We start from the raw sequence: 16516 nt of genomic DNA on the forward strand, positions 1-16516 counted from the left end.
TTGCAGATGGAGATCGTTCTAAAGTGAGTTGTGTTTACTTTTTAAGTTAAGCTTCGAGGTTTTTGTTTCGCTTATTGGTCTATCAGAGGTAGAAGGAGGAGGTTAAACCCCGAGCCAAACTATAATTCACAGTTTTACAGTCCAAAAAGGAACACTGTGAGCGCAAGTCGAAAGATTAGCTCTTCTTTATTTTTTTTTATTTCCTCCTTTGAGCTTAGTTTTAGCGAACATATTAATGGAGAAGGAAAATCTCTCTCCCCCGTCATTCATGCTCGCCCACACAAACTGGGCTCCTCTCCATTAGTGCCTGTTTCTTATCAAAATGAACACGGATTCTCCTGGAAACTACCAAATCCCACAGGGTCAGAGTTAATACCCCACCAGGCTCTAGAAAGGAAACTGTTGGCTTCTTCAACTGTGATAAGAGCGAAAAGGATCCAAGCTGGGACAACAAACCAGGGCTAACGTTTGTCTTTGGAAACCCTGAAGATGGACTAGTTTTGGTTTTTTGGTTTTTTGCTTAGAAGAAAAAGCCATCATAAAAATATTTTAAAACAGTAGTCTTCCTTCTCCTGGCTTTTCAGTGGATCGAGGAGATTATACTTATAAAGTGTTGGTCTTGGGAGCTGACCTTTCCTTGGGCACTTTTAGATTCTTTAGGGAATGTTACAAAAGCAGGCAGTGTTATGTGCAAAAAAAGAAAAAAAGCTGTATTTATTTTAGTGTGTCTGCGTGTGAGAGAGTGTGTGTTGGGGCATTTCCATTCTTCATTAATCTAAGCCTGTTTTCTTAGTATTTGTATGCATCCTGATTCCTCTTCTAGAGAGCTCAGTTGGGGGTAGCAGGGAAGTGCGGGGAAAGCTTTTACAAGGGACGAGTATATTCTACTTTAAAAAGTAGAATTTAAATAATACTAAAAAGTAGAAATTAATGCGTTAAGATATTCAATATTTGTTTAACTTGATTGTCTGGGAGCTTGGTTTTTTTTTTAACGAGTATTTTTGAAAAGTGTGTTATGTCACCGTCCACGTTAAAGTCATCGAGAAAAAAAAAATATGAAATAAAACATGACCAGTTTTCTTCTAAAGCACAGATCACAACCTTTTCCTTCGAAGAGGCAAAAAGAAATACAAATGAAAGTAAAGAAAAAAGCAGGGGGGGACAAGGCTCAACCTTTGTAGCTGCGTCTCTCTTAATTGATCTTTTCTGTGCCAATTTAAAGCGGCCTTGTTTTTCTAGCCATTATTTGAGCCAATGCATCCTGCTTTAGATCATTTATTTTACTTTCTCTATTTTTAAAGAGCTATCTAGGGGTATCTCCCATTCAACCAGCGTGAGTCACTGAAACTAACAAATAGAACATTATTATAGAAAAATGAGAGCGCTGAGAAATCAGCAACTGGAAGATACCTCTGTAACTAATAAATGAAAAGAACCTTTTGATGGCTCCAGCTGAAAAGATATTTTATTTTATTTTTTTTTCTCCTGTGTGTGGGATTTGAGATGTGTGATTCTATGGAGCAGCCAGGCACCCCTGCTGCTAGGCCCTGGCTAGGAGTTGGCCCCCCTCTGGCAAATGTTATGGAGAATTGGGAGGAATTTTATGGCTGTCTTTTCCCTCAGCTCTTTTTTCTTTTGTCTTCTTTGAAGAATGACTTTAGACATTTTATTTACATATTTAACCATGGATGAAAGAGGAAAAAGAAAGCATTTGGGCCGTTGTGGGAATAGTGATATGTTTAAATTAATGGAAATCTTATTAGGCTTCTAAAATTTTAAGCAAAAGATTTTTAATGAAACTTTATAATTAAACATGATTTCACATAATGTGCCAACTCGCAGGAAAGATGCATTTCTCCCTCTAGCTATCCATCTCCCTACCTCCCAAAAATGTGCAGAGGAATCATCTGTATCTTAAAGTCCAGCTCTTCTTCTGTCCCGTAAGCAAAAGATTAAAAACCCTGAATATTTAATAAGGCATGTCATAATTCAAACCATAACTAAATATTTTCTAGGTAAAGCAAACCATAAACAAGACAAGAAGAAAAGGCATCAGCACCCCTCATCCCTGCGATGGCAAAGTTTAATGCTGTGTAATCTATTGCAGTGACAGTGTAATAAAATACTTTGATATGGGTAATGTTGAAAATCAAAGTTGCATCTATTCTATACATGTTAGAGTCAATGGAAATTACAGTGCTAGGCAAGGTTTTCTGCAATGGGATTAAAGAAAACCCAAATAATCCGTTTGAGAGAAAACGTTCTGACACTTCAGCAGTAAAGAGAAATGAAATGATATGCTTGGGGAGTTGAAGAGTTAATTAATACATTAAAGATTTTTAGTAAAGTAGTCTAAATTACTTGCGCGTAACATTACGACAGAGCATGAACTAATATTAACAATCATATTTTTAAGAAGTCTGTAGCTATAACTCTTTTTTTTAGGCCATTTTTTGGCCAGCCCTTAATTACACAGAAAATAGAGATCAGTTTAATATTGGTCCCATTCAATAATCCTGTCCTCATCTGTATTTGCATTCATTCATTCAGACGCTTTTTAACTGCTTTCATATTTCAAACTAACATTCAAATTCTAACATAGATATTAAATAAAAAAGTTAACCCTACAGAAGGTAACGACTGTGACAGAAAAAGATCGCACACAAAAAAGGAAGCCGATAACTGTTTTGGCAGCTTTGTGAGCCTGCCCTTCCGACTGAATTTCCACTAGATATTCATAAAATTAAATGGCATGCAGACAAATGTTTACTTTTTCAACCAAATGGGCTTATTTTTTCCTAGCCACGAATCTTTGTAGCACTTTTCCTCCAAGGTTTAAATAAACATGTCTGCCTAATAGGACAGGCAGACTGAGAAATATTCCCATGCAAGTGCGAATATTCACAATGCACAAAAGTTTTAATTATCTTAGCAAGCCACCACCACCAACAGTTAAAAGAAATAAAAACAAAACCAAATCATAAATGGATGAGTGGGTTGTATAGTATTGCTCTAATACAATTTAGCTGGCTATTTTAAGGGCACTTCCCTTGAAATGTGGTTTGAAATATTACCAAAGGTTCGACGGGGTGCATTAGTGTGAATTGCAAATCAGAACATTTCTTTAATCCCCTTTTCATGGCCTGGCTTCGGATCAGTGGCATCTAAGGGACTCCCCACTGATTCTGGCTCAGGAGGAACCATTCACTGGGGCAGCTTCCCTCCTCTATTCCCACAGTCCAGAAAACAACACCACAGACAGACACCCTCCAACTAAATTAGATTAAACTCCTTCTCTTCCACAGCACATTAGCCTTTTCACTGCCCAAGATTCATTATTCAGCTACTCCTAATTTAAAGATACAGTATTTTTCTCCTCTTAGGAACAAAAACAACAAACAAAACTAAAGCCAAAGCAGAATAAAAAAAAATATTAAAAAAAAAAAGATTCCTGGTCAGAAATAAATAAAATAGTTCTAAAATTACATAAAGGTAGGAGAATATCCTTTTCATTTATACTCTAGTATTATGGGGATATTATCATTTTAAGTCACAGGCCACGGCAAAAATTTCTATAGAGGCTGAAAACAAGGATAGGCCTAGTAAAAAAGAAAATGCATGCAGATTTTCTTTTCTTACATACACCATTCAATAAACTTCATTCGTCGTTTTTTTTTTGCATGCACTGTTTGCATATCTCGCAGCCAAATCTAGGCTCATAAAGGCATAAATGTAGTGAAAACTGGGTATGATAGTGAGGATTAATTAGTTCTCTTCCAGCCACTTCCTTATTTTTTATCCATAACTTCCCCCCTCTTACTTTTCAAGATAAAACCAGTCTTTTTGAAGCTCTTTCATTCAGATATGAGTATGCCCCTCTTCGCAGATACAAATGCAAGCAGTTAACAATAGGCAGGAGCAGCAAGATCCCAGCAAGCTGTCTCAAGGGTCTAGATGGCTATTGCTGCACCCGCAGCATTGTGTACTGCGGGCACAGGAACTTGTTCCCAGGAAATCCCAGTTCTAGGCACTATTTTATATAGCCTACATTACTTCTGGATGGTGCTAAAGCAGAAAAGAGAGAATCCCTGGCCCTTAATCATCTCTAGTTTAAGGAAGAAACGAACCGCCGTGCTACAGAAGACTCTACTCCTCGTGCTGTTTCTTAAAACATCACTAAAGTGTCTTTCCAGTGAAACCCCCTATAAAGGTTTGCAGCATCTAGCATGCAGGGAATGGGTAAAATAATTATAGTCTTGTTCTCCTGGAAGATTCTGAAAGCCTCTCTCGGTGCCTGCAGCTCCCAGTGGTGGTTTCAGTGCCTTTCTAAATTAGCATCTAGATTATGGAAAGATGAGGAGATAGAGGAAAGCAGTGTGAAGTACATGGCAGTATTTCTGACATATGGGTGTTATGCTATTTTACTTGAACTTGCAGCAGGTGAAAGACGTTGTGTCTGGCTTTCCCGAGTTCATCAAGAGCCTTCATACCTAGGCAGGGCCTTTCAGGAGTAAAATGATGGTAATAAATACATTTATTACTGCTATAGTAGAGGATAGCAAGATCTGGTCGCCTAATACTAAGAATCAGCCATGAACTTCTGAAGTTATAAACAGAAGTCCATTTATCTGAGAGCTACTCCACTTCACTCATACGAAAACTTGACGAGAAATGTTGCAAAATTAGGCTTTCTTGTGAAGTCTGCTGGACAGACATACTTTTCAGGCCTAAAATCTCTAAACAAGAGGGTAATGTAGCTATAGGACAGGTCTGAGGATTGACACTGTTGGAAACAGTCTTTTTTCCTTTCATACTTGTTCACTATTTGTTTTGGCGTTGGAAGAAATGGCCTGTTGGCATTGATGTAAAAGAGAATTTCCAACTGCCTATAGCTGTTGAAATAGTCACATCCCAGTGTCTGTACCCATCCTATAATATTCAGAACAGACTGGGGACAGGCCAGAAGTAAAAATTTAGAATGAGGTTTATCAGAGGGCTGTCAGGGTAAGCAGGCGTGAGCTGGAGATCCCTGCTGCTTTGACATGAAGTGTTGTTTTCATCCTCAACCCCAGGATTTAAGAGCCTCAGAGATGCCACAAAGTGGTGTTCTGTCCAACTCTCACATCCTATTTTGCCTAAGTAATCTTTTCTCTATATCTTAATTCTTAATTTTGTATAGTTCTACAACACTTTCTACATCAAAGTTGTGTTCGAACCTTTGTAAAATTCATCAAACTTGTGTAGGTAGAAGGTCATAAATAGCATTAGATATTCTGGTACTTTTGTAAGGGGCCAGATTCAAGAAATCATGATGATTCACTTATCCAGAAACAAACAAAAAATATGAAAATCAGCATAATTTCAGACTTCTACACTTCTCAAACTGCATATAATAATTAAAAGAAATCCCAAACCTAGAAGCTTTGAGCTACAAAATCAGGAAAATCCCCCTCACTGAAAATCAGCGACAGCTACGCTCTATAATTCGCTTACATGCTTTTTGCAATAGCCCTATGCCATAAGAAGATGGCATTGTCTTTCATCAACTGTTCAGCAGCAGAGAGTTGGGATCCAATAGACCAGTCAGTCTTTTTATCCAGTATCTTCCAAACCCATTCATTATTCTGGTATTATTTCTTTAGTCTCTTTCACTGCAGAAGACTAATTTATACTTTTACAGTGCCACACTTCATGATGCCTGTGTGTTTGTCCCATGCAAGAAGAAGAGAACAATTTATCAGTAGCCTCTAAGCTGTCATACAGGGAAAAGTAATGTAGTGATAAACTTGTGTTAGCAATCTATTTAATACATTTAAGATGATTTTCTAGTTTGTGAGGCAGGATAAATTCCAGACCTCCCTATGTGAACCCTCATGACTCTTCACAATCTCTGGTTTATACTGTTCTCCTCAGGTACTTTTTATTAGCATGATTTAGTAACAGTGTCAATTTTAACCCTTAACAGTCCTTGGCTCAGTTTATGTACCTACCTAAATGTTAAAATAGTAGTAGTAATTCTTGAAGGAGGGACAAAAGCATATTAGAAGAGAGCTGAGACGTTATTTCCAACGTAATGCAAGGGCCATTCTGGCCCAGCTGAAGCCCCTGAGATCTTTACAGCAGCTGAAATGCAGTGGATTTCTGACGTGTTCTCCCTTTGTCCTTGTCTTTGACCTTCCACTCTGAGCCAAGGAGGCCCAGGACAATTCCTCTGCCCACTGTGGAGGGTACCAGGATCCTTACATGTTCATTAAGTAAATGGTAAAGATCTCTAAAGCCCTTTTATCCATCGGAGTTCCTTTATAGCACCACATGGTATATTATATTACACTTCCTGGTAAAGCTGGTGGCAGCCACAGTAACACCCTTTTTGGAAGTTCTGAATAAAGGTTTTCAAATAATTTTTCAGAAGACAGGTAAGAGGCATTTACTATCCTAATACTAGAGTGATTTTCTTTAATTTATTACAGTTTCTCTTTGGGTACTTTTTACTCTAACATTATTTAAAAATATATGAAAAAGAATCAGTTTGGAAACCTGCAAAGTACTCTCTCTCATGCTTGATACTGCGATAAAAACATTGCCTGACATATCAGCCTTCTTAGGATGGAGAAAACAATCCTAGCAGAAGCTGACTTTCTGTCTCGAGTTCATTTCTCTTCATAAGAGCCTTTTAAAAGTTACTATAATAGAAACCCGTGTCTCTTAGTGTTTGTGCTAGTGTGAATCAATTAACGCTTTTAAAACCCTCGTGTGGTATTGTAGGTAAGTCCTTTCAGAAGCAATATAAGGAAGAACAAAATGTAGATACAAAATATGTACTGAAAGAGGAAATAAAATGCCAGCATGCTAATTCAAACCTTGCTCCTTCTCCTAGATTAATTTTTTTCTTTCTCAGATCTTTACCAGCTCCTGTCATTCACTGGACAACACTGCCAAGCCAGGTATGGAAGACACATGGTGTCATAGCTTCCCTGGGCAACCTGTTCCAGTGTCTCCCCACTCTCATCGTAAAGAAATTCTTCCTTATGTCTAGTTTAAATCTGCCCCTCTCCAGTTTATACCCATTCCCCCTCGCCCTATCACCACAAGCCTTTACGAATAGTCCCTCTCCAGCTTTCCTGTAGCCCCTTCAGGTACTGGAAGGTCGCTGTAAGGTCTCCTCTGTGCTAAGCAAAGTGAAGAAAGAGGAGTGCGCAACCAAGAGACGCTCAATGACAAGGAGCAGCTTTTTACAGATAAGGATTTCTCCAGCAACTGCAGCCACACAGCAGATTCTGCATCAGGGAAGTACAGGCGTTTACCAAGTCCGAATCCTGATTTAATTCTGCTTAGTCCTGCCTTGCAAACTCAGCAAATGGCTATTTTGGTTAAGTACGCTCAGAAAGAATCGGTGTGAATGAAGAGCTGCCTGAGCGCACTAAAGCTTTGCATCAGTGTGGCTGTCAACCTGCGCTAAAACTGGCCAGTGTAAAGTGAGCCAGAGCACATACACTGTTGCAGGATGAAATGGCACGATGTTTTCTTTTTCAGACTGATAACCATCACTGTGAGGGCCAAATCTTGGTAGAGGGTTGGAACTGGATGATCTTTAATGCCCCTTCCAACTCAAACCATTCTATGATTCTATGATTATATGATTATTGGAAGCAAAGACTATGCTGTTCAGTGGAAACAGTCATTGTATTTCCAATTACATAACTCTTCAAAACTATAATTATTGTGGCCCATTAATGGGCTGTTGTGCCCGTGGCACTGGCCCACACTGGGATGGGTTTGCTTCTGATTCTTGTTTTATGTAAGTTCTGCTTTCAACTATATTTTTTCTTATTTTTCATCTCTAGTATTATGTGATAATTCTTTAGAATATGGGCAGAGAATTCATGAGAACCAGTGTGTAAATGGTCTGGGGCCAAAATTTTATCCCCACCTATTCCAGAATAAATCAATATCTACTTGAATTTCACTAGTGCTAGACAGAGTATGCAGCAGTTTCGGCCAAAAGAAATATGACTTCCATGATGCAGTTGCTCTAATGTGATGGGTCTGAACTAAATTCTAGTGATTCAAAGTTTCCCATAGGTATATGATAATCCCCATATGTATAGGTTATTCCCCAGTATATAGTATGATATATTGAGGAAGTACCAATTCCACAATAGCTTCGTGATTTACCATTCTTACGCTCTTCCTGGGGCACCTGCTGGAGTGCACTGTGAGAGGTAGGATATCATGGTAGATGGACTTTTGGCCTGACCTGAAGCTCCACTCTACTTTCTTATATTCTTAGGTACTAATAAAGGATGATATGGGTTTAATCCCTGCTGTATGTTGCTCTTGGATATTCTCCATCTGGCATTTTAAGGGTGTGATGTCAATCACACATTCTCTGAAGCAGGCATAAAAAGTGAGAAATTTGAATACCATTGTTTGGAATGCTATTTATTGTTTCCAGATCACAAAAAAAGAGAGATGTTTTGTGTATCTCACAAGCAAGAGACACAAGAGAGACTGTTCCAGCAGTTAAGGCAGGCATGTCAAATTTCGTAAAATGAGCGTAAAGGTCATGTATAAAAGTTTGTTCTGTCCAAAAGCCACAACTGATGTGTTTGTAGTACAGTCTTTCTCTCATCTGATGACACTAAAATCTAATTATAGCTGGGTGGCAGAATCTCTAATCTAGGACATCAAACTGCAGGACAAGAGAGACCAGGTTAGGCTGTGTTTTGGGCCAGAATGGGTGTTGGCTATTTGAACCCCACGTTCACTCACACCCTAAACCACAGTCCATCCACGTGTCACAAAATCCAATCTCTTCTTTTATCCTGGAACCAAACTTATCGTGTATAACCTGACAAAGCTGTATTTCCCATGTCGAAGCAGGAATTTGATAGAGATGTTAAAACATTAGACTGAGAATCAATCTGGCTCAAGTGCACAAACTGCCACTGTGGTGCAGAATAAGGCACATAAAGTTCTCCTGTACAGTGGAGCTATACCAGTATGAAATACGGTGGGGAAGCGTTACATTTAGATCAGTCTCAGATGTTCAGATTTTTTTTTTTCCTATTTAGTTTTATTATTGTTAGGAAATTATTAAAACAAGGTGGGAGAAAAGACTCGCATAGTCTGAAATACTTGTTCTGCATAGGGAAATGCACAGACAACAGCAACAGTTTAAGTATAATTATATAGTACCACTGGAAGATGCCTCTGTGTACACAGGCCCATCATCTAACTTGTGTTAAATGAAGAATATTCTGCTTGATGTTAGTGCTCAAACACGGCAGTGTTGGAATATACTATTACTCCATGAGGCACTGATCAGAAAATCCATACATTTGGGAAGATATAGATATCATTTGCAAGTTCACTACACGTAATATTCCAGTTTTGGCAATCTCATGTTTAAGAGCACAGAAACAGTGTTACATGTTGCACGCATTAGGCAACCCAGTATACAGAATCAATTCAAAGCAGCTGTAGAAGATCAGAAATTTTAGGGGAGCTATAGGGTGAATTCCTCCATCGTACATCTTTGGGTTTTTTTGGAAAGGGGAATGCAAAGGAGGAGGGAATGAAAAATTGATACTGCTCTGTGCTCCAGATGAAAGAACAAACATAATTTTATTTTCTTTAATGACTGCACTGGATTCTGAAATTAAACCCAGCGGGTAAAAAGATCCTGTGCAGATTTCAAAAGAGATCATGTAGTCTGTCCATGTGCTAAGGCAGGCACATTTTTTAAGCTCTGCTATGTTCTGTAAAACTGAAAAAGGCCTATCCCTGTAAGCATTCTGCTTTTCAAAGCCATCTATCTCTCTCCACCTACCCGAAGCCAGTGGATATTCCAAAATAAATGTCATCCTAACTTTAAATGTCATTTTGTGGTTCCTCCCTTTAACTTCAGAAGGAGAATTCCTGTGCACTCTGCATTAAATATTATTAGAGCTCAACATACTGACAGCACTCCTTTTTTTTTTCAACCTCTCAGAAGAGACAGAAAAAAAAAAAAAGCCAGAAAAACAACAAAAAACCCCAGCCATATAAATAACTGAATATAATCCCCAGTACAGGTTTTAAACCAATTGAACTGAGAATAGCTAACCTTCACTCTGAACTCACTCCAGCTGCAGGTTAATGCTGTTAATTGCAGAGCACCTGGTGAAAGCCTCAGGTATATGAATCATCCCCTCAGCACACCTTTCAATCTTTTATTCTTATGTAATGCCCTGGGGCAGCTGACAGTGCCTGTTTAAGCTTTGTTCCTAGTGGGTGTGCCAATACGCTGTCAGAATTCCCTTATTATATGCAAAAGAAAGGTTGGACTTTAAAGCGTGTGTACGTATCTTCAAGGCTGTGGTTTGAGGATATGCTGTCTCCAGTAGCAATATTGACTGAGCACGAACCCACCTTCCCTCCAAAGGAGCCTCCGCTGCACGTTGCTGCTCCCAGGCTAGGGGCGCGTTCCACCAGTTTCACTAACAGCTGTCTGGGGGGTCCTGTTCTGGAGGGGATCAAGGAAATGAGTGAGCTGTCTTAAAGATCAACCCTAACAAAATTTACAGATTTTTAATGCCAAAACATTGTGTAATATTAAGCAAGTATTAGAATCATAGAATCACAGAATCACTAGGATGGAAAGGACCCACTGGGTCATCGAGTCCAACCATTCCTAACCCTCCCTAATCCATGCCTCTCAGCACCTCATCCACCTGTCCCTGAAACACCTCCAGGGAAGGTGACTCCCCCCTCCCTGGGCAGCTGTTCCAGTGCCCAGTGACTCTTTCTGTGAAAATTTTTTTCCTGATGTCCAACCTGAACCTCCCCTGGCAGAGCTTGAGGCCATTCCCTCTTGTCCTGTCCCCTGTCACTTGGGAGAAGAGCCCAGCTCCCTCCTCTCCACAACCTCCTTTCAGGTAGCTGTAGAGAGCAATAAGGTCTCCCCTCAGCCTCCTCTTCTCCAGGCTAAACAACCCCAGCTCTCTCAGCTGCTCCTCATAAGACTTGTTCTCCAGCCCCCTCACCAGCTTCATTGCTCTTCTCTGGACACACTCCAGAGCCTCAACATCCTTCTTGTGGTGAGGGGCCCAGAACTGAACACGGTACTCAAGGTGTGGTCTCACCAGTGCCGAGTACAGAGGGGGAATTACATCCCCAGACCTGCTGGTCACACCGTTTCTGATCCAAGCCAAGATGCCGTTGGCCTTCTTGGCCCCCTGGGCACACTGCTGGCTCGTGTTCAGTCGCTGTCAACCAACACCTCCAGGTTCTTCTCCTCTAGGCAGCTCTCCAGCCATTCTTCCCCCAGTCTGTAGCACTGCACAGGGTTGTTGTGCCCCAAGTGCAGGACCCGGCATTTGGCCTTGTTGAACCTCATGCCATTGGCCTCAGCAGTCCAGCCTGTTCAGATCCCTTTGCAGAGCCTCCCTACCCTCCAGCAGATCTACGCTTCCTATGAGTGTGGACACATAAAGTGCTAGGAATACATACGCCTATACATGCATGCTTTATTTGTATGTGCTTGTAAGACAAATATTTTTTCGTTTCTATGCACGTAGACGTTACTTCAGACACCCTTATAGTACATCCTTTTACAACCAAAGCTGCTCCTCTTTATTTTGGTAAGTTCCTTTTTGAATCCGTAAGTGAATCGCGTAGCCTTTATGCATGGAAAGCCCGTTCTTGGACACAGATTCTTTATAACATCACTAGTAAAAAGGCAAACTGGATTAACTGTTTACCTAAATACTACAATGTATATGCATACAGCATATGTAGAACCATGTGTTTTATAAATAAATACCTATGTGCACGTGTACCAGGCACTGAAATGCCTACAGGGTCTTTTGGTATGGATGAACTACTTGTAGATACTTGTAAGTTCTTGCTAGTCTGGGATTGATTATGTCCTGCTTATTAAAGTGGTTTGCAGCTTTAAACTGGTAAATACCATTTTAAAAGGGTGGGACAATGTTTTGAAAATAGTTGGTCACTGCCTTATCTTGTGTGGTCAGAACTATGAAAGTACAATCTTACTTATCTTACCATATATTAAACGAATGACATTTCTTTACATAGGTTTATGCAATGTTGTCACGTGACATCCTTCAACTATCGGTGATACATAGATAAAGAACATGAAACTGAGGGATATAAAAAAGATTAGTGGAGAAAAAGTTGTGAAGAGAAGGCAAGTGAGATGCATTAAACCTTACTCACAGAATTAACGATAGTTTGTACAAGAATTGTATTATAAGAATGGTAGTCTGGAAATTATAAAACCGCCCTCTCTGGCAATACTGATCTCTTGTTTCTTTGATGTGTGTTAGCACAGGAGATTAGGTTACTCCTTAAATTACACACAAATAACAATCAGACATTGTCACAACAAACTCGATGTTGTCATCTTTTCCATTATGCCTTTCCACTCCATTGGTTGGCAAACTACCATTCAAATATCAAAGTACACACTCATAATGATTATGATTTCAAGCTACTTCTTTTCAGTCTGCCTGATACTAATTTTTTTTGCCTCTTGCTTCATTAAATGTACCCATATATAATGACAGAATCACAGAGTGACCTGAGTTGGAAGGGACCCACAAAGGTCATCGAGTACAACTCCTATCCCTGCATAGGACAACCTCAAAATTTACACCACGTGTCTGAGTGCATTGTCCAAATGCTTCTTGAAGACGTAATGAGTATTTTGTGAGTGTAAAATACTAAATGTCTGGTTTTATAACATTTGATGTTTGCTTGACCCAAGCCTAATAATGGAGCAAAGCCAAGGGAAGTGTTTAGCTACGTACTGTAAACCTCCACAAGTAGGTGGAGCCTTCTGAGAAACTGGGATGCTTGCCTTTCAGACCAAAAAGGCCAAATCTGTTTTCACAGAAATCAACATCAAAACTCCTGCTGACTTACATCGAGTTAGGACTTTGTAGCTGGAGAGGTCGGGTTCAAACGCAATTTTGGAGCCTACACTGAGACCACGCTTCAAGGGTGAGTGACAGATCCAAAAGAGCAGAGCATTCAGGTACCCTTACAGGCTACAGATGAGCTCCATTATATAGAATCAAGAATTTCTGTCTATGATGCCTGGGTTAGGATAGATAGTTATCGTTGATGACCCATAGGAAGATCAGTGACTTTATCTTAAGCTATGGATAAGATTTAAGTAATCTAAATAATGTCCTTAGTTATGCTCTATTTATGATCAGTCACCGGGCATTAATCAGATCAATATTTAGACAATCTGAAATCATTGGGGTGTACCTTCCCCCTTTCTGATGGGCTCATTCAGCTGGGGAGGATACTTCGTATATTGTAATGACACAGATGTGCATCTACCCTGATGTGACAGGAGGATCCAAATAATGCAATTTATTATCTAAAATAGTCTACCTGAGTTCAAACATACCTCATCTACTGTAAATTACGATCACCTTTCTGTAAAGGCCTTCATGAGGTCTGCGTATCACTTCAGCTCCTTAAGTAATGCTAAAGTGATGCACAGCGGAGAATTTCACTGTGAGAAATGGGGTCCCTCTTATATTCTGTCTCTAAAACAGAATATATTAAAAAGTCAGAAGTGATTCAAAGTCCATGACATAAGTGACTTTGTTCAGTTATAGATTCTAGAATTTAGTCTAATGTTTTTAATGTTTTCAGTGTCCTGGGCTTTAGCTGCATTAAAAATTCAACCAGAAGTTCAATTAGACGATACTTTATGTTATTGTAAATATAGTTTTATCATCAGTTTGGCTATTTACTTCCTGTTTTTCTTTTGCATGTCAAAATAGTGAAACAGTACAGTTATCATAATCTTCCTATTTCTACTAGTCCCAGTTATTCCTGCAGAATCTTTCTTCCAATGCTAGAATGAGTGTTTATAAAAACATGCTTTCAAAGGTAAAGTGGAGAATAGATACATCCCTTCTTGACTCTTATAATGAATGCTTGCTGCCCTAGGTCATAAACTTCATAGCATTTTTGCTTAAAAAAGCCTGCTAATATGTAGTAGGGGTTATCTGTAACAGGGAAAAGAAGAGAGGAACACTCACTCTTGTTTCTATACTTTAGTTTTATTTTATTACTGTTTAGCCGGTATTAGAGTGTTTGGTTTTTTTCAAAAGAGGGAAAGAAAAAAGCGTGGACTTCATTTTGTTTAGCTTCTAATCTCTTGCCAAATGAATTAGCTAGAAGCATTTTCTACTGAGAAAATACAGTCTAAGCTGCAACAGTTCTGACTCATCTGTTGCTGTCCCGTCTCCCTTGAGAATTAGCTTACTGTAGCCAAGGGAAGTTTTGGCCCAGAGAGTATCTATTAATCTTCCTTCTTAGTGGAGATGCTTCTTTTAGCCTGGGATCTCACCACCTTATAAAATGGTAGCACAGGAGAAACCCACCCAAGTTTACAGGCTAAGGCAAGTAATCAATCAGTGCAAACAACAGTGCCATACAGACAAGATTTAATAAGAAGAATGAATGGAACCAGCTAAGCCCGCAGGGACAGATGAACCCACTTCTCATTTTCTGTTTATTAAAACCATTCATATCAATTTGTCATGTGGAAGCATTTAGTTCATTCAAGCAGGAGTGTAATTTAAAAATCCTATTAATAATACGTGAAAATACAGACTGTCAAATTCTTTACACACAGGTGATAAGGGAACCAGAGTGGCAGCTTATGAGATCTGATTCCGATCTCAGTGCAAGATTTACTAAACAACAGGTCAAACTCACTTTTACTGTAAGTTCTCTGAAGCTAGTTACAGAAGGGATGAATTTAGGAAAACACATCCATTCACTGCCCTCCAAAGGCCAGATACAAACTTCTCCAAAGTTGCTTATTTTTTTTTGTAAGTTTTCTGAGATTTATCTTTCTGTTCCCCCTAACTGGCTGTGAACTGAATTCAAGAAACTGATAAGAGTTCCTGGCAAACTCAAAAAGCTTTTTTATCTCAGGAGTAAGAAGCATCTTGCAAGCTCTTCCATTACTGAGAGCAAAGGATACTCATTCTGGCCAAAAGGCACTTGTTGTATTCTGTGTATGCGCTGCAGGTCTCCTTTATCCACACTACCAAAAGAAGCCAAAACACAGACCTGCTTCACTGGGCAGAGCAGGCTCTTGGGATCATGCTCTTTGCAAGACATTTAATGAGAAAATTTATCCCAAAAAGGTAAGTTGCTAGGGAGATAGCCCTGTCACCCTATTTCTCTGCATCAGTCCTTGTGAAAATGTATATATTTTTAGGAATTAGACTCATTTGACTTGGCGTTCTACGTGCCTCTGCAGTGAGTTGTGCTTCTGGGCTTGATCCCAACCCTGCTGAAACGACAGTCTCTTCATTTACTTGAACTACCGATAATTCAGACCCTATATATGTCAGTTTAAGAAGTTGACAAACGTCCGTTTGTGGACTCTGGGAATGTAATTGCCAAAGAGCAAGTTGAGATGCAAAACAGAAGTTTTCCTGGTGTGGCTTTGGTTTTGCCTTACCCTCATACGTTCATCACCAATAAGCCAGTTACTTAGCCCTAGCATAACATCCATCTTCACATAAGTAATTGGCATCACACCTACAGGCTCTGTTTCTTTTAAATAATCCTTTGATGAATGCTGGAGATATTAAGCATATTATTAGAAGGAGATGGTGCTTAGAAGAAGGAAAAAATGTTATGCCTCCTGACTGCTTTGTTCTTTTGAATTATCGCACGGTAGAAAAAGAAAACAAAACATTTTTTGTCTTCCAAAAGAATACGCCAAATGCTGCTACAGATTAGGCAGAACTGTTTCAGTTTCAAGTAGTTACTAAGAATCTAAGGTAGGAAGGAGAGGAAAGGCAACCTCAAACTCTCAAAATATTCAATAAATTCATGCTTCAGGAATAGCTCGATACGTGACAGCCTATAAACTGCAAGGCCAGGAATTGAAACAACAGCTTGGTATGAAGTGACCAGACCAGACCTCCCTCCTTAAACCAAGAGACTACAGTACCTGGTAAAGTTTTATAGCCCTGACAAGTTCTTTAACAAATTAAAGTCACTGGAACTATGACTTTGTTCTTTCTTTTCAAGCTGCCCACCTTCCCACTCCCATCCAGCAAAGCTACTGCCCAACGGATGGTTTTAATTCAGGTCCCAGAATGGTACAAAGCTTAGTATTCATACAATAAACCTTTCAAAGAAGAATTTAGGTTTACTACAGTTGTTTAATTGTTGTAGAAGCTCTGCTATAATAAATAAAGACTTCTGTCGTTTTTGTCTCTTTGTTATAATTTACTAAATCTATTAGAAGATATTCATAGCTGAAGGAAGTCTGGGATCCCTGTGTCTGCACTTATATTTGCATTATTTATGTAGCAACAAGAACTAGATAAGGCAAAGAAGTAAGATCCTTGATCATCATCTCCTTTGATCATCCCCCCTCCCCCCACCCTTTACGCAGAGAGGTACTCCAGTTCATAACTCGAGTTCCACATATCAGTTCCAGGAATACAACACCAAA

This window comes from Cuculus canorus, chromosome 17, assembly GCF_017976375.1.
Source record: "Cuculus canorus isolate bCucCan1 chromosome 17, bCucCan1.pri, whole genome shotgun sequence".
NCBI classification, from domain to species: Eukaryota; Metazoa; Chordata; class Aves; order Cuculiformes; family Cuculidae; genus Cuculus; species Cuculus canorus.